Source organism: Schistocerca piceifrons, chromosome 9 (assembly GCF_021461385.2).
Source record: "Schistocerca piceifrons isolate TAMUIC-IGC-003096 chromosome 9, iqSchPice1.1, whole genome shotgun sequence".
Taxonomy (NCBI): Eukaryota; Metazoa; Arthropoda; class Insecta; order Orthoptera; family Acrididae; genus Schistocerca; species Schistocerca piceifrons.
The window spans coordinates 159,557,804-159,582,877 of NC_060146.1; positions in this window are offsets into that span (position 1 = coordinate 159,557,804).

Below are 25,074 nucleotides of genomic sequence, written 5' to 3' on the forward strand. Positions count from 1 at the left end.
ATTCCAAATAGCAATTTTAAAATAAATCCCTTGCTTTTAAAACAAGTTTACTTTAAAAAAAGACATACTGTAACATGGCTGAAGGCCTTCTCACCAAAGAAGTGGAATTATTGCTCCAACAATAATTAGAAAATTACAAATATCCTTAAAACAAACATCACAATCTAAAGAAACAGGACAAGCGGTTCTCAGCAAGTGTTCCAAGGGTCGGCCTGGGAAGGTAACTCAAACATAAGGTGGGACAGGCAGCCAATAGTTGAACTCAGAGAACAGGATGGCAACTCAAACTAGGGGCAGCTTAAGTGCCAACCGACCGACTGACCAATAGCCGGCTAACGTCCTATCATCGGGACAACGATGAAATATTTTTTAGGCAAAGGCGAACAGACAGACAGCACAACGTCTTCAGAAAACATCCAGTGTCGAAGGAAACACTAGAACCAAGATAGACCTCCCAAAATATATATACGTGTACAGTACAATACAAGAGGCTGTCGAACTACACGCCGTGTCGGGCAGCATCAACACGACGATGAAAGGTACACTGGCGGAAAAGTACGCTAACGTCCAGGGCAGGTAACTGGGACGTTAGCGGCCACAAGGCAGAAAGTACTGCTGGTTGCACTTCACTAATAAGAATAATACTAAATACAATGATGAATAACAAATAGAGAAAGACGGCTGCAATATTTCACTTCCTCGAAACACTTCACTCTTTGCCACCAGGCTCAGCGGCCCTGGGAGCAACAACCCGCCGACCAAAGGCGAGATCTCAGAATAGTCGAGGCTGCATTAGCAGTCAACTTGAACGTCCTGGGTTCGGTGTGAACGAAGTCGTCGCTCTCACAGCTACGTCTCCTTGATCCGGCAGTGGCAGCCACGCCGCTAGCGGTCCCGGCTTGCCCTCACGCTGCACGAACCTGCTCGCTGTTGCGCTCCCAGCCGTCCTGATGTCCGTTCGCAAACCGCCTAAATCCAGTACGCAGACAGAATTAAAATAACTGCTCATTCAAAACCACAAGATACACACGTATCCAGAAAAACATTTCCACCAACAACTCACAAAGCCGGCCATCGTAGCCTAGCGATCATAGGCGCTTCAGTCCGGAACCGCGCAACTGGTATGGTTGCAGATTCGAATCCTGCCTCGGGCACGGATGTGTGTGATGTCCTTAGGTTAGTTAGGTCTAAGTAGTTCTAAGTTCTAGGGGACTGATGACCTCAGATGTTAACTCCCATAGTGCTCAGAGCCATTTCGAACAACTCACGGTACTAAAACCAGTGACTGTGAAGCTACACGAACGAACCGAGAAGCCAGAAGCGGTCGGAAGACTATAAGCACGTCGTCCGCTGCAGCGACCGACCGACCGATCAACCAACGGTGGCCCCCACTCAAGTCAGGCACCGGAAATATGCCAGTATAAATCGTCAACTGATAACTTATTGCCATGAGGTCACTTCTGCGGGCGGACACACACACAGGTGAAAATTTCACTACTCTAATATCACGTTCCATTCAACTAAAACTCACAGAATCCGGTCCTTGACTTGGCCGTGCACTCTCGCGACCACATCCTTCCGTCGGACAGTGCATGTGTGTCGCCAGCGGTCAGTAGAGTACTGGCTGTCCGGACCTCACTGCTGCTCCGTCGCAACTCAACTCGCACGACACCCGACGACCCGGAAATACTAGAGGCCGCTCCAAAGATGATACCACAGTATGCGCTATCGATAAGCGCTGCTGCTGCCACTCACGGACAGACAAGGCGAGCAAACGTAGTGGCCCCAGTGAACACACTAAGAAAACGAGACGCCACTATCGCTATTACTAGATGCCAAGCTATGAACGGCATCAAACAAAGCCTTGTAGATGCAAGGCCTACGCACAGCGGCCGTATTGGCACGTGACGTCACAAACTGTTGGCCATCTTATTTGTAGTCGGCAGTCCTGTTGGCGTGTATGTTGTGTTGAAAGTGTGTGCCACGTGAAAGTGATATATATTTCATACAGTATTCGCCTTCAGTTCTTCGAAGTATGGGATACAAATGTTGCGTTCCATTTTGCCAGGGAAATTATAAGTCCAAAAAAGGCACGAAAGTGCACATGTTTCGATTTCCCAAATGTGTGAAGTTGAGAAATCAATGGATTGCAGCTATTCCCAGACAGAAATTGTGTCTACGCATCATTCAAGGGTAAGTAAATGACAAAAAATTTATAGCGTGCTATTTGTTTCCATTGCACCACATTTGCCAATTGTTTTTAAAAGCAGTTATGTATAATGTACCAGTATAATTTGTTTCTTAATTCTGGACCATTGCTGCGAGGTTAATACGAAGCAACTATTGTCACACAGTATAGTTATATTAATTAGTGTGACTCGAAAATGTTTAGTATTCCTTATCATTCCTGCCAGATTATTGAGTTTCCATTACTTTTATATGGAAGAGTTACAGAATAATTTTGTTCAGTTTTACATATACAGCTATTCGGAAATAATTTCAATTTGAGTAAACTACCTTAGAAAATTGCTTTAATGAATTCAGTGTTCGACAGATTAAGCAGTATAGAAAGCAGAATTTCGATGTAAGTGCATTCTGATTAAATTAACAGCACTCTGTGACACGAATTTCAGTCAAGGATATAGGAGAAACAATCTTTTCATGTTTAAGGTTCTAAAGTTCTGGAGAAACAGGGAAATAAAATATATTTTCGGGTTTTTTGATTTATTGAACATTACGTCAGGAGGTGCTCCATTTCGTCGAATGGTTTGTTTCGTGTGAGGTCAGCAAATTTTGAAGTCGAGAGGAAAATTTACGAAAATAAGCAGGGAAACAAACTCTTAAATTCTGTAGCAGCTCCAGCTGCTTTATTTAAAAGCGAAAACGTCTGCTTATTGTTGCAAATGGTTCAAATGGCTCTGAGCACTATGGGACTTAACATCTGAGGACATCAGTCCCCTAGAACTACTTAAAGCTCACATCACACACATCCACGCCCGAGGCAGTATTCGAAATTGCGACCGTAGCAGTCGCGCAGTTCCGGTGTTGCCTAGAACCGCTCGGCCACCGCGGCCGGCTATTATTGCATATTGCCGATTTTTTACTGCAAGAAAACATAGCTCCTGAGGTAAAAGACAGAATTTAAAATTACAGTTTGTATTCGAGCCTAGAAACGCGTCTTTAAGGCAAATCGTCAAAATAATTTTACATCTCGAAATATCATAGGGCAGTTTTATTCAGTTGCTTTAGGCAATGATACAAATTTCCGTACTTTCATTACAAGGCCATGTAGAAGAGGAAAGCACGAGAATCCCTATGCGGTCTCAGCTCTAGAACTCGTAAAGTTCGTATAGCTACAGAGTTCTTAACAGGAGCGTTCCGATACAGACCCGGCCATCAGTATGTGACGTCACAAGTGTGCGCGCAGGCCTGTAATCTAGGCAGTGTTGCATCAAAGCGAGCCGCACACGGCCCAGAGATAAATATCGAGCTGTGCCAACGTCGGAACGGAGAATAAAGGGAAAGAGCTCTTCTCCCGTAATCGATGCAGAAAATGCGTCATCCAAATGAAGAGTGGCTGAATCAGCAGACACCTTAGACCTGTGAAATAATCGAACAGCTGGCAGCGATACTCTTGCCATAAGTGTCGATACAAAACCGGCGATAGTGTGTGACGTGAGTGGTGCGGCAGGTGCGGCGTCGCCGTCCGTGCTCCGCCTCCACGGCGGGCTGTTTGTCGCCCGGCGTCACGACGCCTCGCTACGGAATAATTGATGCGTCGCTTCCCGGGGAAGAGGCGACGCCGGAGCCCAGATTTTCAGGCGGAAAGTGCCAGGGCGTCCGTACTAGCGTTGTTGATAAAGTGTCAATGTAATGATATCTCACTCAAAATACATCTACATATATCGACGATATATTTCAGCTCGGTATATCGATATCGTCGTCTCGCGGTAGAGCTCTCGCTTCCCGAGCACGAGGTCCCGTGTTCGATTCCCGGTGGGGTCAGGGTATTTAACCATACCCAAGATCACTGGGTGTTGTTGTGTCGTCGTCGTCATCATCATCATCATTCGTCCCCATTACGGTCGGAGGAACACAACGGCAAACCACCTCCACTAGGACTTTGTCTAGTACGGCGGTGCGGGTCTCCCGCATCGTTCCCCGACACTCTGTCAAGAGGCATGGCACTTCATTTCCATATCGATATATCAGTATATAAATGGCAGTATCGAGTGCCGATTCTTTTCTTTTTTTTACGATCGTATTGACCAACTAGGATCACGTTAACAACTTCAGTTCCTCTTCTTCCTTCGTTGTTGTTTTCTATTTTTCCAGTATTCCCTCATTTTGTCCCCATGAAGTCTCTTCCTTTCTTCTGTCCGTGTTGTTCCCGATTTTTTATTTCTTCCGCTTTGAAAGCCTTCCAAATTTAGTATTTTATTTTTAAAACGGCTTTTTTCTGCTATTTCTTATTCTTTGATGTTTCTTTCTAGATCTTTCCTTACTTCTGTAATCCATGCTATTGTCAATTTCTTCTTCCAGAAATATAGGAGTATTTGTCTTGTTATTCTATTTTCATCCATTCGGTAGAGGTGTCCAAAAAAGCTTAATCTTCGTTTGGCCATTACTTCAGATATTTTCTCTATATTTTTGTAGATCTCATCATTACTTCTTATTTTCCAACCATCTGTAGTTTCTATTGCACCTATTATTTTACTAATAATCAAATTGTTCAACTGGCTCTAAGCACTATGGAACTTAACATCTGAGGTCATCATCCCCTAGACTTAGAAGGAATTAAACCTAACTAACCTAAGGACATCACACACATCCATGCCCGAGGCAGGATTCGAAACTGCGACCGTAGCAGCAACGTGGTTCCGGACTGAAGCGCCTAGAACCGCTCGGCCGTAGCGGCCGGTTTCTAATAATCCTTCTTTCCAGTACCTCTAGTTTCTCAATTTTTATACTTCACCTTTAGGCATTCACATCCTTATAAACATTCTGGTCGTACCAGTATGGTGTACTGTTTTAGTTTTGTTTTTATACATCTACATTTCTTGTTGTAAATATTTTTGGTCAAGGCATATGCTCTTTCCATTTTGTTAATTCTTACATCTATTGCAGATTTTTCTAGTCCAAGATATTTAAATTTATTTACTCGCTCTATTTTAGCTATTCATGTGTCTATGAATTTCGACGCATTTTTTATATTTGTCATGAATTTTGTTTTTTTTCAGCTGAAATTTTCATAGCAGTTCTATCGGCTATTTTTTCCAGAAGGTTTATTTGAATAACTGCTTCTGGCAGGTTTTCTGAAAGTATTGCAAAATCATCCACAAAAGGCAAACAGTTTACCTTAATTCCATTTGTTTTCCTTCCAAGAGTTATTGGTTCAATTTTGTGATTTTTTAGCTCCGAATTTAGCTCCGATATTTTTTTGTTGTTGTTTTTTTCGCAGTTTTCGGTAAATATTTGAAATTGTTCTCTCGAAGTTGTAGCAGAACAAAATTGTATGGTCACTGTCTCTAGGAGTGTAACTACTTTTTGAGCTTTCATCATGTCCAGTCTTTCGTTTGACTCTGTGAAGCAAGTATAGGTGGCACAAAGAAGAAGCCCGATTGCACTGGGGAGAGGAGTAGAATGACAAGATTTCCGTTGTCAAGAAACAGCACGTCAGTGGCGTTAAGAAACAATTTTTAACGCCACTGGTGTGCTTTTTCTTCACGTCAGCATTCTTCAAAAACAGTTGCCGTGAATGGTGATGAAAAATCTAAATCACAAAACATCTTTACTGCCGGTGGAGACGTGAGAGGGGAAATGCTGACGTAATTGCTAGCAACAGAAACTGCAACTGCATTTTGACGCTAAAACTGCTAGAAAAATGAAAAAAAAAAACAAGGTAATCGGCATCAAGTGTTCCGGACAAACCCGGTATGTGACGAACCCAAACGACGGGCGAATTGGACACCTCTTATTGTGCCCCTTACATGCGGATACCGTTATTAGCGAAGTAGGTATCGCCGAGTGTAAACGTGCGTCGGTTTCCCCCTCTAAAGGTTATAGGCAGACTGCTGGATTGGTCATACACAGAATATCTAATAATAAATCAGTACTTCAATATACAGGTTTAAAACTAAGAGTACATTTACTATGTACAAGCGATATGTTTATAGACCGTTACGTCAGTTGCTAGAGCACTTGCCCGCGAAAGGCAAAGGTCCCGAGTTCGAGTCTCGGTCCGGCACACAGTTTAAATCTACCAGGAAGTTTCATATGAGCGCACACTCCGCTGCAGTGAAAATCTCTTTCTGGAAACATCCCCCAGGCTGTGGCTAAGCCATGTCTCCGCAATAACCTTTCTTCCAGGAGTGCTAGTTCTGCATGGTTCGCAGGAGAGCTTCTGTAAAGTTTGGAAGGTAGGAGACGAGGTACTGCGGCGGTGCGCTTATCCCGCCGTTGTGCTGAGGAGCTCTAGTCAGCGCGACGGCAGCTGGGCGCGGCTGGCAGGCGGCCAAAGAGGCGGGCAGCCTAACTACAAGGGCCCCACACTCACGAGATATATCAAGATATGAGTACCTGGGATGTTTGGGATGGGTCATTCATACTGACCCAACAGGTTTATTTTTTGCTGTCATGTGCTTTATTAAAACAAAGGATACAGCTCTATGACTACAGTTCAGAGGATGTACCACCACTTTATTACATACTGTTATATACAGTCATATCACCAACTATTTTACATTTCATATCAACACCTTTACCACGGACAAAGACACAAATATTATCATCATGAGAGAGTTTACAAGACCTGCGGGTCCTAACACACAATGGTTTATCAATAAAAAATGGATGTTTCACCAACACCACGAACTTGAGACATGGTTACCATGAACGTCCGATAACCGAGAACATCACGAGGGGGTACCTGCTCCAAAGACGTTGCAGTCGACTTAATAGTGGTATCAATACGAATTATCGCAACAGTTAACCAACACTGACCAACTAGCATGTTGGTTGACGCGAGTCGTGCTTGGGTAGCTCGGTTGGTAGAGCACTTGTCCGCGAATGGCAAAGGTCCCGAGTTCGAGTCTCGGACCGGCACACAGTTTTAATCTGCCAGGAAGTTTCGTTACGTCGGTATTTTTTCCGTCGATATACCGATCCCTTTTTCGGTAATCGAAGGGTGATAGCGTTATTTTTTTCCAATACCGATATATGGGACACCTGGTATTTAAAAAGTATCAACTCTCTCATACGAGGGACGTTCGAAAAGTCCGTGCAAATTCCGAGAGATGGCACCACCGGCGCGTATCAAGGTCATGTTTGGTTAATAGCATCTGGTCACAATACGCCAGTCACTGCTCTTGATAAACTGTGGTATCATGTTGAAGCTGCATGAGCAGCTGTACCTGTACACGCCATCCAAGCTCTGTTTGACTCAATGCTCAGTCGTATCAAGGCTGTTATTACGGCGAGAGGTGGTTGTTCTGGGTACTGATTTCTCAGGATCTATGCACCCAAATTGCGTGAAAATGTAATCACATACCAGTTCTAGTAAATATATTTGTCCAATGAATACCCGTTTATCATCTGCATTTCTTCTTGGTGTAGCAATTTTAATGGCCAGTAGTGTACATAAACGATTTTTGGACAGCGTGGCCAGAATTCTGTGGCTGTTCGCTGATTATGCTGCGGTATACGGTAAGGTATCAAAGTGAGTTTAGGAGGTCAGAAGACGGTTTAGACAAAATTTCTAGTTGGTGTAATGAATGACACATAGCACTAAATGTGGAAAAATGTAAGTTAATGCGGATGAGTAGGAAGAACAAACCCGTAATGTGCTAGCGTCCTGCTTGACACAGGCAAGGCGTTGAAATATCTGGACGTAACGTTGCAAAGCGATATGAAATGTAAGTAGCGTGTGAGAACTGTGATAGGGGAGGCGAATGGTCGATTTCGGTATATTAGGAGAATTTTAGGAAAGAGTGGTTCACTTGTAAAGGAGGACGCATATAGGACGATGGTGCCACCTGTTCTTGATTACTGATAGAGTGTTTGAGGTCCGTAGCATGTAGGATTTAAGGAAGACATCGAAGCAATTCAGAGGCGGGGAGCTAGATTTGTTACCGGTAGCTTTGAACAACTCGTAAATATTAGGAGATACTTCAGGAACTCAAATGACATTCCTTGGAGGAAAGATGACATTTTTATCGAGAAACACTGCTGAAAAAATTTAGATAACAGGCATTTTAAGTTGACTGGCAAACGATTCTATTCCGCCAAAATACATTGCGCGTAAGGACCGCGAATATACGAGAAATTAGCGCTCACGGAGTCATTTTCCCCTCGATCTGTTTGCGAGTGGAACAGGAAAGGAAATCACTAGTAGTGGTACTGAGTACCTTCCGCCACACGCCGGACCGTGGATTGCGGATTAGCTATGTAGACGTAGATGAAGTCTCGAAGCGATCACCGTGTCGTGAGTCGTTTATATATACACTCCTGGAAATGGAAAAAAGAACACATTGACACCGGTGTGTCAGACCCACCATACTTGCTCCGGACACTGCGAGAGGGCTGTACAAGCAATGATCACACGCACGACACAGCGGACACACCAGGAACCGCGGTGTTGGCCGTCGAATGGCGCTAGCTGCGCAGCATTTGTGCATCGCCGCCGTCAGTGTCAGCCAGTTTGCCGTGGCATACGGAGCTCCATCGCAGTCTTTAACACTGGTAGCATGCCGCGACAGCGTGGACGTGAACCGTATGTGCAGTTGACGGACTTTGAGCGAGGGCGTATAGTGGGCATGCGGGAGGCCGGGTGGACGTACCGCCGAATTGCTCAACACGTGGGGCGTGAGGTCTCCACAGTACATCGATGTTGTCGCCAGTGGTCGGCGGAAGGTGCACGTGCCCGTCGACCTGGGACCGGACCGCAGCGACGCACGGATGCACGCCAAGACCGTAGGATCCTACGCAGTGCCGTAGGGGACCGCACCGCCACTTACCAGCAAATTAGGGACACTGTTGCTCCTGGGGTATCGGCGAGGACCATTCGCAACAGTCTCCATGAAGCTGGGCTACGGTCCCGCACACCGTTAGGCCGTCTTCCGCTCACGCCCCAACATCGTGCAGCCCGCCTCCAGTGGTGTCGCGACAGGCGTGAATGGAGGGACGAATGGAGACGTGTCGTCTTCAGCGATGAGAGTCGCTTCTGCCTTGGTGCCAATGATGGTCGTATGCGTGTTTGGCGCCGTGCAGGTGAGCGCCACAATCAGGACTGCATACGACCGAGACACACAGGGCCAACACCCGGCATCATGGTGTGGGGAGCGATCTCCTACACTGGCCGTACACCACTGGTGATCGTCGAGGGGACACTGAATAGTGCACGGTACATCCAAACCGTCATCGAACCCATCGTTCTACCATTCCTAGACCGGCAAGGGAACTTTCTGTTCCAACAGGACAATGCACGTCCGCATGTATCCCGTGCCACCCAACGTGCTCTAGAAGGTGTAAGTCAACTACCCTGGCCAGCAAGATCTCCGGATCTGTCCCCCATTGAGCATGTTTGGGACTGGATGAAGCGTCGTCTCACGCGGTCTGCACGTCCAGCACGAACGCTGGTCCAACTGAGGCGCCAGGTGGAAATGGCATGGCAAGCCGTTCCACAGGACTACATCCAGCATCTCTACGATCGTCTCCATGGGAGAATAGCAGCCTGCATTGCTGCGAAAGGTGGATATACACTGTACTAGTGCCGACATTGTGCATGCTCTGTTGCCTGTGTCTATGTGCCTGTGGTTCTGTCAGTGTGATCATGTGATGTATCTGACCCCAGGAATGTGTCAATAAAGTTTCCCCTTTCTGGGACAATGAATTCACGGTGTTCTTATTTCAATTTCCAGGAGTTAAAGCGGGCTTGGAAAGGAAAATATAAATTCACCTATTGAGAGGGTACGTGACATTGCAGTGACTGCCAAATACATGTTAGTTCACACAAAACTTGACAGTACGAGCCCACATACCAGCATGAGGTTGCACTCCCGCTGTTATGGATGCATGCACTAACTGTGTTGGGGAGGGTGTCAAACGGCCCGTGTATCCTGTCCTGAGGCGAGCTATCCCATAACTGTACTAACTGGTCATCAATATTGAGGATACCGGTATTCGGATGGAGTTGACATTTGAAATGGTCCCACACATCCTCTGTTGGGGACACTTTATGTATTGTCCCTTCGGTAACTGACACGCACAAGAAGTAAAAGTCGATTATTTTGTGCCTTTCTTGAGATCTTAATTTGAACGTCCAACGGTGGGCTCCCTGTCAAGCCGCAGATTTCAGGGCCCCTGCTCACTGTGAGCAGACTCCCCTGCAACACACATCGGTCTTGCGTGTAGCGGCAAAGCAGGCGCTCGTTGTCCACTGGCCGCCCTATGTTGCTGCGTTGAATTAACAACACACCGTCTCATTTGCTTCCATCTAGTCTCACCTCATCTCGCGAGGGGCTCGCGTCTGCTTCCCAGCGAACGCTATGGCCTCGTCACGCATGATATTTCAGTAAACAGACCGTTGTAGCCGAAATGACCACAAATTTTACTACCTCTGCTGCTTCTTATATAAAGCCCCGATGAGTAAACAGTATTGAATAATTGAGCGGAATACTCTAACATAGCTAGCCAGATAACATAGTGATGTCGTACACAATGTTAAGACAATGATAATTCCCAATTTCAGTCATTTATCTCATAACGTGTTTCATCATGTATGGATAACACAGCACAGGCGTCTCAAGGTTGGAAACAGGAAGTATCCGCCAACCAGCGATTGCGGCAGAGTGGCATCTGGCGGACCCAATATTGTACGGCCGCAGAGCCGCTCCTCCTGCGGCTCCGTGCCAAGATCTACATATGCATCTTCATCCATACTCCGCAAACCACCTGACGGTGTGTGGCGGAAGGTACCTTGACTACCTGTATCGATTATCCCTTCTAGTCTCGTATTGTTCGTGGAAAGAAAGATTGTCGGTATGCCTCTGTGTGGGCTCTAATCTCTCTGATTTTATCCTCATGGTCTCTTCGCGAGACTCCTCGGTGAAGGTATGTTCTCGAAACTTCAACAAAAGCCCGTACCGAGCTACTGAGCGTCTCTCCTGCAGAGTCTTCCACTGGAGTTTATCTATCATCCCCGTAACCCTTTCGCGATTACTAAATGATCATGTAACGAAGCGCGCTGCTTTCCGTTGGATCTTCTCTATCGCTTCTATCGACCCTATCTGGTACGGATCCCACACTGGTGAGCAGTATTCAAGCAGTGGGCGAACAAGTGTACTATACCCTACTTCCTTTGTTTTCGGATTCCAACGAATCTCAGTCTGGCATCTGCTTTACCAACGATCAACTTTATATGATCATGCTATTTTATATCACTCCTAATGGGTACTCGCAGATAATTTATGGAATTAACTGCTTCCAGTTGCTGACCTACTAAATTGTAGCTAAATGATAAAGGATCTTTCTTTCTATGTATTCGCAGCACATTACACTTGTCTACATTGAGATTCAGTTGCCATTCCCTGCACCATGCGTCAATTCGCTGCAGATCCTCCTGCATTTCACTACAATTTTGCATTGTTACAACCTCTCGATATACCACAGCATTATCCGCAAAACGCCTCAGTGAACTTCCGATGTCATCCACAAGGTCATTTATGTATATTGTGAATAGCAACGGTCCTACGACACTCCCCGGCGGCACACCTGAAATCAATCCCACTTCGGAAGACCTCTCTCCATTGAGAATGACATGCCGTGTTCTGTTATCTAGGAACTCTTCAATCCAATCACACAATTGGTCTGATAGTCCATATGCTCTTACTTTGTTGATTAAACGACTGTGGGGAACTGTATCGAAGGCCCTGTGGAAGTCAAGAAACACGGCATCTACCTAGGAACCAGTGTCTATGGCCCTCTGAGTCTCGTGGACGAATAGCACGAGCTGGGTTTCACACGATCGTCTTTTTCGAAACCAGGGCTGATTCCTACAGAGTAGATTTCTAGTCTCCAGAGAAGTCATTATATTCGAACATAATACGTGTTCCAAAATTCTACAACTGATCGACGTTAGAGATGTAGGTCTATAGTTCTGCACATCTGTTCGACGTCCCTTCTTGAAAACGGGGATGACCGGTGCCCTTTTCCAATCCTTTGAAACGCTGCGCTCTTCTAGAGACCTACGGTACACCGCTGCAAGAAGAGGGGCAAGTTCCTTCGCGTACTCTGTGTAAAATTGAACTGGTATCCCATCAGGTCCAGCGGCCTTTCCTCTTTTGAGCGATTTTAATTGTTTCTCTATCCCTCTGTCGTCTATTTCGATACCTACCATTTTGTCATCTGTGCGACAATCTAGAGAAGGAACTACAGTGCAGTCTTCCTCTGTGAAACAGCTTTGGAAAAAGACATTTAATATTTCGGCCTTTAGTCTGTCATCCTCTGTTTCAGTACCATTTTGGTCACAGAGTGTCTGAACATTTTGTTTTGATCCATCTACCGCTTTGACATAAGACCAAAATTTCTTAGGATTTTCTGCCAAGTCAGTACATAGAACTTCACTTTCGAATTCATTGAACGCCTCTCGCATAGCCGTCCTCAGGCGTTTCGCCGCCTGCCGCCACGGTGTAGGACGCCCTGCGGCAGCCACACTGCCTACTCACACTCGGAGCCCCTTTGCCATGTTATGCTATGCATGTGCCGCATAATCGCGTTTCTGACATCATCGTTTATGCTTTAGTTCAGAGAGCCTCATCTTTGTTCTTATTGTACAGGGTGGTCCATTTATCGTGACCGGGGCAAATATCTCGCGAAATACACATCAAACGAAAAAACTACAAAGACGAAACTTGTCTAGCTTGAAGGAGGAAACCAGATGGCTCTATGTTCAAATGTGTGTGAAATCTTATGGGACGTAACTGCTAAGATCATCAGTCCGCCGGCCGGTGTGGTGAGCGGATCTGGCGCTTCAGTATGGAACCGCACGACCGCTACGGTCGCAGGTTCGAATCCTGCCTCGGGCATGGATGTGTGTGATGTCCGTAGGTTAGTTAGGTTTAAGCAGTTCTAAGTTCTAGGGGACTGATGACCTCAGATGTTAAGTCCCATAGTGCTCAGAGCCATTTGAACCATCATCAGTCCCTGAGCTTACACACTACTGAACCTAAATTATCCTGAGGACAAACACACACACCCATGTTCGAGGGAGGACTCGAACCTCCGCCGGGACCAGCCGCACAGTCCATGAGTAGCAGCGCCTCAGACCGCTTGGCTAATCCCGCGCGGCTTATGAGCATATGTGGGATGCGTTGCAACGTGTTGTTCAGAAGAGAACAACACCTACTCGTACTCATAGAGATATATGGACAGCCCTGCAGGATTCGTAGTGTCAGTTCCCTCCTGTACTACTTCAGACGTTAGTAGAGCCCACGCCACGTCGTGTTGCGGCATTTCCGCATGCCTATACGATATTAGGCAGGTGTACCAGTTCCTTTGGCTCTTCAGTGTACAACATTTGTCATTTTAACTGTGGTTTTCATTTCGCGTCGACCGGACCTTGAAAAAAATGAATAAAAATATAGCCCTTGTAAAAGTAGACGACCTTATCACTTTATGCGGTTGCACTGGAATGCTAACCACCTGCGTGTCGGCCTGACGTTCCTTGCAGTCCGCGTCGCTGATGAATCAGTTTCAGATATCGTGGCAAAGGGCTGATCGCGAAAAGCTCGGGTCGGGTGGGAGGCGTCTTTTTTAAGCCGTCCTCCGTGGCGCGGGGTCACCGTGGCTGGCGGCTTTGAAGTCAGCGCCGCCGGTCGCTGGATGAGAGGACGGTCCGCGCCGCTCCGCTCCGCCCCCGCATTAATCGCGGACAATCCCACATCAAAGCGAGCCGCCGCCTGCTGCGTGTCTCTTTCCGTCTGCCTGTCTTTCTGCCGGTGGAGTCATTCCCGCGGATGTCCGCTCAGAGCGACGTATTGACGCTGCCGCACAACGCTCACCTCTGGCGGTTTCTTGGAGATACACTACTGGCCATTAAAATTACTACACCAAGAAGAAATGCAGAAGTCAAACGGGTATTCATTGGACAAATATATTATGCTAGAACTTACATGTGATTACATTTTGACGCAATTTGGGTGCATAGATGCTGAGAAATCAGTACCCAGAACAACCACCTCTGGCCGTAATACCGACCTTGATACGCCTGGGCATTGAGGCAAACAGAGCTTGGATGGCGTGTACAGGTACAGCTGCCCAAGCAGCTTCAACATGATACCACAGATCATCAAGAGTAGTGACTGGCGTATTGTGACGAGCCAGTTGCTCGGCCACCATTGACCAGATGTTTTCAATTGATGAGAGATCTGGACAATGTGCTGGCCAGGCAGCAGTCGAACATTTTCTGTATCTAGAAAGACCCGTACAAGACCTGCAATATGCGGTCGTGTATTATCCTGCGGAAATGTAGAGTTTCGCAGGGATCGAATGATGGGTAGAGCCACGGGTCGTAACACATCTGAAATTTACCGCCACTGTTCACAGTGCCGTCAATGCGAACAAGAGGTGAACGAGACGTGTAACCAATGACACCCCATACCATCACACCTGGTAATACGCCAGTATGGCGATGACGAATACACGCTTCCAATGTGCGTTCACCGCGATGTCACCAAACACGGATGCGACCATCATGATGCTGTAAACAGAACCTGGATTCATCCGAAAAAATGACGTTTTGCCATTCGTGCACCCAGGTTCGTCGTTGAGTACACCATCGCAGGCGCTGCTGTCTGTGATGCAGCGTCAAAGGTAACCGCAACCATGGTCTCCGACCTGATAGTCCGTGCTGCTACGAACGTCGTCGAACTGTTCCTGCAGATGGTTGTTGTCTTACAAACTTTGTTGTCTTGCAAACGTTCCCATCTGTTGACTCAGGGATCGAGACGTGGGCTGCACGATCCGTTACAGTCATGCGGATAAGATGCCTGTCATCTCGGCTGGTAGTGATACGAGGCCGTTGGGATCCAGCACGGCGTTCCGTATTACCCTCCTGAACCCAGCGATTCCATATTCTGCTAACAGTCATTGGATCTCGACCAACGCGAGCAGCAATGTCGCAATACGATAAACCGCATTCGGAAACGTGATGGTACGGATTTCTCCTCCTTACACGAGGCGAGGCATGATAATAACGTTTCAGCAGGCAACGCCGGTGAACTGCTGTTTGTGTATGAGAAATCGGTTGGAAAGTTTCCTCATGTCAGCACGTTACAGGTGTCGCCACTGGCGCCAACACTGTGTGAATGCTCTGAATAGCTAATCATTGGCATATCACTGCATCATCTTGCTGTCGGATAAATTTCGCGTCTGTAGCACGTCATCTTCGTGGTGTAGCAATTTTAATGGCCAGTAGTGTAAATGCTCAGTGGTGAGCCCCGGTGCACCTTTCGCGAGGTGGCTTCACGTGCCCAGCCGACTTTTCAGATATCCAGGGCCGTCTCTGCCATTAGGCAAGACTAGGCGTCCGTCCAGGGCGGCAAAGTTTTAGAGGCGGCAAAGGGCGGAGAAAGTTATTTTCAAGTCGAACAGCGAAAAACTTGAGCAAATGAGGAGAAAAAGTGAAACAGAGAAAAAAATAAAACACCGAGTTATTTTCATGAGCATACGGAACCGTTACGTAATAAGTCTTCACTTACTTTGACGATAGTTGATGCTGAAAAAAATGAGATTTATTACGTTTCGTTCAAATGGCTCTAAGCATTATGGGACTTAACATCTGAGGTCATCAGTCCCCTAGAACTTAGAACTACTTAAACCTAACTAACCTACGGACATCACACACATCCATGCCCGAGGCAGGATTCGAACCTGTGACCGTAGCAGCAGCGCGGTTCCAGACTGAAGCGCCTAGGACCGCCGTACAGACCCGTTGGCAGCAAGTCTTGCACACTGCATGTGCCTTATGCCATGACACATGGCAACATGGACGTCACTGTCTCAGCAGTGCTGTACCAGTTCGTATGACATGTGTTTGTTGCTCGTTTCTGTAGGCGTTGTTATTGAAATAGCACTGATCGGTTTACCCATATTCCATAAATATTTCAAACAAATGGAAATTTTACAAACAAGATTACTGTTTTTAAAGGAGGATTTAGAAACGAAAAATTTAACACTGCTGCTATGGCTAACTGATATTTCGGTTTTTTTACTTGGTTATTAGTAAAAAGTAAAAACACCTGCTATAACTGAGACCAAACAAATACCGAGAAATATCAGTTATTCAGAACAAAAATACGCGCATCGGTTTTAACAGCTCAGTTTTCCCATGCCTACGCGGAAATCAGCGGGCAGCCGCCAATGTGTGTTCAAACAATACTGCCGTGTAAGGTGTTGAGAACAGATCTGCAATTTTGGCCACACTGGAAGCATGTGCACCGCCTAACGACTGAACCGTAAGACGGGTCATTGTTGTTGAACGCTTCAGTATGGATTGTTACACCATTCTTGCCCTTACAATGCAGAAAAGGAAACACCGCACAGTACTTCAATAGTGTTGCCAAACCACGCTTTTTATAGCTTCTTCTGGTGTCTTTTTAACGCTAGAGTGGTCAGTGACCCAGGAGTTATTTGTTTGTTACTGTGCCGCCCCACTGTATATACACAGCCCACCGCCACAGAACTAAATTCAGCATTGAGTGAGGTCCAGTAGTGGACGGACATTCAGTGATGTGAGACAGTGTCGTTCAATTGATCTGACAGATATATTTTTTGAAGGTGAAGGGTCACAGTGACCTTCTGGAGTGTACATTGTGTAACTGTTCTGTCGTTGAGTGCCAAGTTCATTTACTTGAAAATGGCATTTTATTAACGGAACATGTTACCCGGGAAGCGTTGTTACAAGAACTGAATCGTGAAAGTTACGTAAGTGACTTTCGTGATGGAAGTGGTTCTGAATCTGAAGCTTTTTTTTTTCTTTTTTTTTGGCATTTGTGCAATGTTTAGGTGCTCCTGTTGATATCACATTTATTAAGTATTTTATTGTACCTTTATCTATATAACAGTACTATAAAATGGACTGACGTCCATAAAAGTTCTGTGAACGTACATTTTTTATTTAATACGTTGTTAATATAGTTCACATATTTACCACCTACAGAAATAGCGTGTTACTCTTTGACAGTTGTCAAACGACAAATCGTTCCATTGTGCATTACGTTTTCAATATTAGATATGCTATGTTAACCCGTAACTCGTGAGGGGTGACTTTTCTGTAACGTATACCACGATGTGCGGTCTCTGGGACCCCTATGTTTAAAACGAGATTTAAGGAAAAAATCGTATTAAATTTCTAATTTATGCTATATAACATTTATTTTTACAGTTATTTAAGTGTTGTTTAAATGTTCCTGGTTTATTTTATTGCAATACACTAAGCCTGCAGCATTTTACTATTTGTCACACAAAAGCCCACAATTTTGTGTGCTTCTTTGAAATAGAACATGTAAATAGACTGTTAGAGTACTGAATTTTACAGTCTGAAAAATTATATAATCTCTGTAGCAAATAAATTTCCAATTAAATTTAAATTCCAGGGCTTAAATTTGTGCATAAAAATTCCAACCCATAGGTACCAAAAGAAAGTCTGTCAAATTGACATTCGTTGCTGGGAACTACATTTTTCTTATCTCCACTCGGAATACATTCGATTTCAACATACACTTTAAGTATTTCATTGAAGAAACAGACAGATCCCCGTCACAACTTTCCTGAAGTTCTTCCTTTGAATGATAGTCTTGTTCAGTTGCAGAATTGTGATCACTGGCTAACGTCTTTTTCCTTTATTTCTTCATCCATATCATTGACACCTTCCTCCATAGACCAACAATTTCATCAATCTCAGGGAAGTTAAAACTGACACATTCGTGTGAACACATTTTGAACTATGGGGTACCGTACTGAAGAAGACAGGTACGTAGTTCACGAGGAGCGGTCTAGGATACTCCAAAACGTGTCAGCAGTAAACGCACAAGACGATGACGAAACCGACAACAGACCATCGTAGGCTTTTCAATTTAAGGAGGGTACGGGGAGTGTAGAAGTATTCCATCACAACTGGCCCTGGGAAGCGAGTTCGAAAATTTTCGCGCGGTCTGAGGGACCACAACTCGTGAGTTAAGGGTCAATGTTGTATGCTGTTTTATCGCGTTGCGTTCATCCCTTATGATTTTCTGTTATTTTAATAAAGTTTTCCATATAATTTTTATGTACAAGGACCATTTGCTCGTCTAGGATTACATTTGGATGTGTGTGTGTGTGTGTGTGTGTGTGTGTGTGTGTGTAAATTTCTAGTTCTTCAAAATTCTCATTTCAACTAAAAACTTATACACACACAAATAGATATCCAAATACCATCCTAACCGAATAAATAGACGTCAAACATAAAAATTATCTGGAAAACTTTATTAACATAGTAGCATAAGGAAAGGAATGAACGCAACACGGTAAACGAAAAACAACATACAAAATTAACATGACACATCTACACAATGCAAAATATCTCTGACAAAAATAAAACATAATGCATCAATGGAACGATCTGTCATTTGTCAACTGTCAAAACAAATCTCCAGAAGGTAAATACATGACCTATATTTACAACATAATAATTAATAGCAAATTAGTTTCCGAGAGGTTTTATGGACATAACTCCATCTATACGTAAGTAAAACATAAGATAAAAATCTCATATTACTGTTACACAAAAGTTGAACAAAATGCTTTATAAAAGTAATGTCAAAAGGAACAAGCTTATCATAAACCTACGTAAAAACATTACTGTGAGTAAAGAAAGTTGTGCGCAGGCAATTCATATGAAGATGTTTATTTAAACTCATATCAAAGTATCACTTTTCTTTTAAATGGGCTGATATTTTATAAGCATGTCGTACAAATAAATTTATTTCAGCTTTTTTCTGTTTTTTTTTATTATTGTAGACACATCTACCTTGGAGAGTTGGTAACACTACAACTCCTCTGGAGTTGGGTTGTGAAGGGGCGAGCTGCTGTTGTGTAGCGCGGGGAGTACAGTGTGTAGCAGCGTCGCGGACGTGAGTCTATAAGCAAACAGATCATTGATTATGTAATGTTGCTCCGTCGCGGCGATAATGCTAACTACATGAGTACGTCTCGTAATCGTAGTATTAGGACTGTTTACATAATTAGCAAGGAACCCCTTGAGTGCGAAGTCGCAAAACGCCAATGATGCTTAAGCATTCTACGCCCCACATATTATCTACCATGCAACCAGAATAGTGCGTGCTAGTGGCAACAGAGGGCGGGACTGGAGGTATTTAATAGTGAGCACAGCATGAGGTTACACAGTGAAGTTGAACCGCGTAGTCGACGAATAACTCACAATAGAAGTACAGAGCTAGTGGTGTTGAAACAAAGTAGAGCAGTGGCAACGATAAACAACGCAAACATTGCGTTATATTTCACAACAGCAGTTGCCGAAGTTTACATTTCGGCGAAAAGGAACCCAAAGAAATTCCTTAGAGTGAGAAACAAGTGGTAGATATTAGGGATTCTGCAAGATGAGTCAGTGGAATGTGCGGACAATGTACGTGTGGAGTACAGTGATGACGACACGTGATTAACAAGTGAAAGCGGTATTGAAATAGATGTTGAGCCAAGTAGTTCATCATCATTGTGTGGCAGAGAGCCACAAATACCGTCTCCAGCTAAACGTAGCAAGGGACAATCGTTGTCCAAGGAGCGGTTACTAAACATAATTAGGTTCAAATGGCTCTGAGCACTATGGGACTCAACTGCTGTGGTCATAAGTCCCCTAGAACTTAGAACTACTTAAACCTAACTAACCTAAGGACAGCACACAACACCCAGCCATCACGAGGCAGAGAAAATCCCTGACCCCGCCGGGAATCGAACCCGGGAACCCGGGCGTGGGAAGCAAGAACGCTACCGCACGACCACGAGATGCGGGCATAATTAGGTACATTGAAGACCATCTGGAGCATAGTAAAAAAAAAAAAAAGGAAGAAACTATGAACTGATTTTGAATACCTCCTTAGCAATATGACTGGGAATATTGAAGGAAGCGTAAGGCGCAGTTGTTACAAAAACTGGTGTTTTCGCATTTCAGGGATGCTTGGTACCATTTACAGGATGTGCATGACAGTGACCTACTGCGATATGCACATCAAATTGCGTGCGAAATAGATTACAGTTGTTTCAAGACAACCAGTGGACGGTTGCATAATTTCTAACAGTGCCACTGAATTAGAAGACATTATACAACAAAATGTGAAATCATTTGGAGGAATGAGAACCAAACGAATATTCAACTTAGTTTTAATGTCTGTGGATCTGAAGGTACAGAATAAGACTTTCGGGAAAATATCACGACACAGTGGAAAGGTAATAGGGGCGAATAAGTGCGGAAACTACTGCATAATCAGCTAACAGTTAATGCATCCACGTGTCTAACAAAAATAATAAGCAGAAGAAAAGAAAGATAACAAGAATTTCTTAGACGATAACTTTGACTTAAGAAACGATAAAACACCAGAGGGGCAGTCCTAATCGTGCACTTGATACTGGAAGCAAGACTTTAGAAAAATCAGAATACTTTCATAGGAGTTGTCGAACTATAAAAAACGTTGGACAACGTAATGCGGTGCGAAATGCTGAAGTTCTCAGGGAAATAGATGCAAGCTGTGCTCGGATTAAAAAGGGTGTAAGACAGGGATGTTCCTGTCTATCAATGTATACATCGAAGGAGTAAATGAAGGAAAATAAAGGAAGATCCTTGTGTGCGAGTTAAACTCATGGAGAAATGTTATGAATAATATGTTTGGCTGATGACATTGCTATCTTCAGGAAAACAAAGAGGAATTGGAGGATCTGTTGAATGGTACGAACATTCTAATGAACATACATTACATGGTGTTGTTGTTGTGGTCTTCAGTCCTGAGACTGGTTTGATGCAGCTCTCCATGCTACCCTATCCTGTGCAAGCTTCTTCATCTCCCAGTACCTACTGCAACCTACATACTTCTGAATCTCCTTAGTGTATTCATCTCTTGGTCTCCCTCTACGATTTTTACCCTCCACGCTGCCCTCCAATACTAAATTGGTGATCCCTTGATGCCTCAGAACATGTCCTACCAACCGATCCCTTCTTCTGGTCAAGTTGTGCCACAAACTTCTCTTCTCCCCAATCCTATTCAATACTTCCTCATTAGTTATGTGATCTACCCATCTAATCTTCAGCATTCTTCTGTAGCACCACATTTCGAAAGCTTCTATTCTCTTCTTGTCCAAACTATTTATCGTCCATGTTTCACTTCCATACATGGCTACACTCCATACGAATACTTTCAGAAAATACATTACATATTGCAAGCAAAATACAGAATGATGACACTAATGAGGAGCAGCAGGAACGGATTAGCGGGAAAATTCACATCAAACTTGGAGACTACGAAATAGACGAACTGAAAGCTTTCTGCTAACTCAGAAGCAGAATTACATGCGATGGACGGTGCACAGGAACAGACGGTATTCCTGATCAAAACGGCTCTAAACTGATGAAACATCAGCCTTAAACTGAAGAAGAAATTTCTGAGAATGTACCTTTGGATCACAGTATCGTAAGAAAGTGGATCACACACTGTGAGAAAACCGGGAAAGAAGAGAATCGAATCATTTGCAATAGGGTGGTATTAATGTCAAAAATTAAGCGGGTTTTTAAGAAATGGTTGGCCAACAAACTTATTCCATCGTTCAGTGAGGAATTTGTTTTCAACTCTGACCAATCGGTATTTGAAGAGGACTGTATATGAAAGCAAGCCTGAAAATTAGAGGTACCAAGAGAGTTGTGTCAAGGTCAACTATCATCAATGCCTCGACACATTCGTATACAATTATGCCGACTGTTAATCTAGATGGTAAACTGGCTAGAAAGGTCTTTATTGTCCTGCAATAAGTTGGAGGTGATCTGCCCCCTACTTTTCAAAGTGGTTCAGATGGCTCTAAGCACTATGGGACTTAACATCTGAGGTCATCTGTCCCCTAGACTTAGAACTACTTAAACCTAACTAACCTCAGGACATCACACACATCCGTGCTCGAGGCAAGATTCGAACCTGCGACAGCAACAGCAGCGCGGTTCCTGACTGAAGCGCCTGGAACCGCTCGGCCACAACGGCCGGTCCCTACTTTTCTTTCTCTTGCAACGGCACTAGGGAATATTTACGTCGCAGCAAGCAAGAGTGGGAAAATGGGCGTAAGAGAACTGCAACTACGGTATGAGCATTGCTTTTGGTCCATAACTGGTCAAAATAACTTGCTTGAGCTTGATTCCTGGTCTCTGTATAAAAATCATGTTCCTTTAGAGCAAACTATCACTCCTGAAAAGTGTGTGGCATTGCAGTTCATACTACCTGGAACGACTGGACAAATTCAGCCTCTGGATGTTTGCTTTTTCCGTGCCCATAAAACATATTATCGCACTATCTGTACCAAGTCTAAAGGATAGCCAGTTTCACGATAAGCTCCACGACAGACTTTTTCGCATTCGGTTGAATGCCGTCATATTCTATCTGTTCTTGGTGTGGCGACTGCACACTCGAACCTTGTATACCAGTAACACAACCAGTTCGTTGTTGCAACACTTCTTTATTGATTACACATACACATTAATTCATCAGCAGTACTACTCAATTAACAACATTTGCATATCAAGGCCTTATCCACAATTAGCGTTTACAATATTAACCGTCACACTTGTGACAACGGCTCCTTTACGTGCCGGTAACAACAACCAAAATAACAGATGAAATAGTTAACCAAATGTTTACAATGTCTGCTATCGCCTTTCTCACTCATTTTTACACTTACTGAAAAGGTAAAATTAATTTGATGCTATCTGACCTGAAGGGTACTATTAATAGTTCTCTTTACAAGTAGCATTCTACTACACTCAATGTCCGAAAGATTCTAGACTTTATGCAAGCTTCAGGAAAACGTCAATTTGATGAACATGTGATGGACGCGATCAAACACACTATCCAAAGGGTGAACTTATACTCAACTTTGGACAGAAGGAAATCTTCTGCCTAAAACAAACCTCTCGTTGAATGGAATAGAGAAATCGCGCGTTATCGGGGTCCGGACGGCCCTGAGTTGAAATCCTGAGATTTCCGTCACACTGCAACTTGCGGGGCGAGTTTTGCTCGAGTCGACCATTATACACGTTTCTGAAAACAGGAAAACATGAGCGGCAGACACACTGTAGTATAAACAGGTTACACAAATATATATATATATAGAAAAGCAATACCTTAATATAAACATATTAAATGAACAGAATAAAGGAGCTTAGTTTCCTTCGAGCAAAAAAAAAAAAAAATAAATAAATCTAGAAACTACGTGAGAAGATGTGTCAGTTCACACCCAATAACTTAAGGTCCACCTTACAAGATAATCTGTCTTTGCTAAATGGCTGACACCACATAAATCAAACGTACAGTACCTAACGTGACAATCAACCTTCAGATAGGTATTTGAAATTGCAATAGAAAACTAATGTCACTTAAATAGGTCGATAATGCAATAAGCACGGCCCCTATGGCCATGGACCAAAATACACACGGCCTCTACCCGACCATAAAACACAATGTGACCTATATTTATCACGGCCACTTGCCTTCCATACACACAAGAAATTATTAAGAAACAACAACTACCACTAATTCGTAAAACCAGAAATTTCTAAATCTATACCTAAATTAAGAAATGATGTTCAAGTGAACCAGCTACCTTCAGCGTGCCACTAAGCACCGAATCCAAACTTACAAATGCGAGGCGCTATTTCTAGCCACTTTAGTAACATAATTTCATGGCCGTTCCAGAACATAACTCGCCTCGCCACCACTGCAGTGAATGTTTTGCTGGCCACTAGCACGAGCAACTGCAACAGTCAACAGTCCGTAAGTACACAATAATATTCACTACGAAAGCTTGTCGATTAATTGTTTCTTCTTCATGGGAAATTCAGACGCCATCCATCCACATAGCTCTCAGGGTATTAGCAAATCCTGGTCGCCACTGGCCAGCCGTGTCAATACGACTTTAACACTTTCCGGCAGCGGCCCATGCTTCTTCGTTGCTCCAACTCAGCTGGTCCTCACGGCATACGGCCGTGCCACGTGACGTGGTGTCGCCAACTCCCCACAATGACAACATCGAAAGCACCTCACCTCACAGACAGACTCGGCTCATGCGCGGACCCACTCTCCCCGACTTGCGCACGCGCACCACCATAAATAGCCGGCTCAAAGACGCAAAGAGGCCGATGACACTGCCTTCCTTGCCCTTGCCCCCACCCTGCAGCGCTCCCAACAACTTCTCCAATCCCATCTTGACCGGTTCACCGCTTGGTGCACTGCCAAAACCCAGGCGATCATTGTAAGCAAAACCACCCCTTCCTTCCGCCTCCTCTATTTCTATATCACCATCTATGGCCGTCCTATCGCCCTCACCTCCACCCTTAAGTACCTTGGTGTCACCCTCGACCGTCGCCTATCCTGGATCCCCCACCTCCGCACGATCCAAGCCAAGGCACACTCCTGCCTCTGTCTCCTCAAACTCCTTTCTGGCCGAACTTGGGGTCTGGACCCCTCCACCATCCTCCATACCTATAAATCCCTCATCCGCCCTATCCTTTGCTACACCCACCCTGCCTGGATCTCCGCTCCCCCTACCTATTACAAATCCCTTCAGATCCTAGAACGCCACGCTCTTCGCCTCGCCTATCGCATCTGTCTCCCATCCCACACGCGGATCCTATACGACCTCATTCCGTTCCCGCACCTCCTCCTTTTCCTCGAACGGATACGGATCCTCTACACCCCCCGTAAACTCGATCCTCCTCACCTGCTGGTCTCTCCCATCCTCTCCCGCCCCCGTCCGCTGCCGCGCCTGTATTCCCAC